Below are 2,335 nucleotides of genomic sequence, written 5' to 3' on the forward strand. Positions count from 1 at the left end.
GCTGGGGAATAGGCGTTTAGAGATACTTTGCACTTTGTTTTTTTTGTTATTTCACTATACATTATATTTCATATCTTCTTATTCTATCATCGTTCTGATTTCTTTTTTTTTTTATTTGGTTGCAGCTTCAGGTTATGACACGAGGGAATCCATCAATATTGATTGAAGGGGATCCTAAGCTTGAATGTACACTTAAAAGAAAAGGGAAAGAGCCTGTACAAGAACAGTCTAATTTAGCTGATTTGGAAGTGGAAGGATCTAAAAACATGGCAGAACAGAATGAGCAACAACGAACATTATCCGATTATGCCAGAGCTTCAGTGTTGGGGACACAGTCGAGCATTGTGCGTCCCCCGATTACAGCTCAGAACTTTGAGTTAAGGCCGGCATTCATCCATATGTTGCAGCAGTCCGCACAATTCAATGGTTTGGCCAATGAGGATCCAAACAGTCACATAGAGAGCTTTCTCGAGGTGTGTAATATACTGAAGATAAATGGGGTGACGGATGACGCTATCAAATTGAGAGCCTTCCCATTTTCCCTAAAGGGGAGAGCGAAGCAGTGGCTACACTCGTTACCTAGAGCATCAATTACCACGTGGGAGGAGATGGTGGAAGCTTTTCTAGCTCGTTATTTCCCTCCCTAAAAATCAGCAAAGCTTAGGAACGAGATCTCATCCTTTGTTCAGTTGGAATTGGAGTCTCTATTGGAGACATGGGAAAGGTTCAAGGAGCTCCTGAGGAAGTGCCCGCAACACAGATTCTTGGAGTGGATGATTGTCCAAACCTTCTACAATGGTTTGAAACTGAGTACAAGGCAACTCTTGGATGCGGCAGCAGGAGGTACCTTAGGTAGCAAGACCCCTGATGAGGCCCGACAGTTGATTGAAGAAATGGGGTTAAACAGCTAATAATGGAATTCTGGGGAGAAGAAAAAGGTGGCCGGTCTCCATGAAATAGATGCGGTAACTTCATTGGTGGCTCAATTGGAGAATTTGAGTAAGAAATTAGATCTTCTAACTTCAAATAGAGTGGCAGCGTGACTAATTGCACTGGTTGTGGTGGAGGACATGCTCCCTCCGATTGCCCAATTTCTATTGGTCATGTTTCTTCAGTGGAGAATGTTGATTTTGTAGGTACGACATAAGACCTCAAGGAAACCAATATAGCAATATCTACAATGCGGGTTGGAAGAATCATCCCAATTTTTCATGGAGTAATCAGGTTCCACAAAATGCCATGGGGCCACTAGGTTTCCAATTACAACAACAAGCCCCTCAGGTGGAAAACAGAGTCTCAGGTTTGGAAACCTGAATGAGTGACCTAGAGAAGCACTTGACTAGATTCATACAATCCGCAAATACAAGGTTTGAATCAGTCGAGTCTACACTTCGCAACCACGCCGCCTCTTTGCATAATCTTGAAAATCAAGTGGGGCAAATTGCGAAGTCTCTCTCCGAAAGGCCACATGGAAGCTTACCAAGAAATTCAGAGACCAACCCTATAGAGCATGTGAAGACGATCAATTTGAGAAGTGGTCGTGAGGTTGAAGGTAGGCTTCCGAGTGAGCAGCCAAAAGAATACGCACCCGAGGTTATAGAGGTCGAAGAGGGGACAGGCAAAGATAAAGAGGTGGCATCCCCACCTTTCAAGCCAAGATCCCTTATCCCTCTAGATTGAAAAATGGCCAAGGGGATGAACAGTACAAGAAGTTCCTGAGTTTGTTCAAGCAACTCCACATTAATATTCCTTTTGTTGAGGCATTGGCCCAAATGCCTAAGTATGCGAAGTCCTTGAAAGACTTGTTGACCAACAAAAAGAAGTTGGAGGAGAGTGATTCAGTGATTTTAGATGCTTCATGCTCGGTGGTATTGCAAAAGAACATACCGAACAAGAAGAAAGACCCGGGAAGCTTCATCATTCCATGTAATATTGGAAATCTAGGTGAAGAAATGGCATTGGCGGACTCAGGGGTAAGTATCAATGTCATGCGATACACCTTCTTTCAAAAGCTATGCTTGAGTGAGCCTAGGCCTACTCGGATGACTTTGCAACTAGCGGACCGAACAGTGCGACATCCGAGAGGCATCATTAAAGACGTGCTTGTCAAGGTGGACAAGTACATTTTTCTGGTTGACTTTATAGTACTAGATGTTGATGAGGATGCGGATGTACCCTTGATACTTGGGACACCGTTCTTGCAGACTTCCAAAGAATTGATTGACATGGACGGCGGAGAGCTCACATTGAGAGTTGGAGATGACAAGCTCACATACCGCCTTGCTGAGGCCGTGCGGCATTCTCTCGATTTCGATGATACTTTATATTTTCTAGA

General features: G+C 43.9%; 1 non-coding gene across 1 annotated transcript; it reads right to left on the reverse strand.

Moving 5' to 3' along the window:
- Positions 1-656: 656 nt before the first annotated feature.
- On the reverse strand, positions 657-763 carry LOC120266750. Its single transcript, XR_005538273.1, has one exon. It is a non-coding gene; the product is annotated as a small nucleolar RNA R71 (small nucleolar RNA).
- Positions 764-2,335: the final 1,572 nt, after the last annotated feature.

Source organism: Dioscorea cayenensis, chromosome 1 (genome assembly GCF_009730915.1).
Source record: "Dioscorea cayenensis subsp. rotundata cultivar TDr96_F1 chromosome 1, TDr96_F1_v2_PseudoChromosome.rev07_lg8_w22 25.fasta, whole genome shotgun sequence".
Taxonomy (NCBI): domain Eukaryota; kingdom Viridiplantae; phylum Streptophyta; class Magnoliopsida; order Dioscoreales; family Dioscoreaceae; genus Dioscorea; species Dioscorea cayenensis.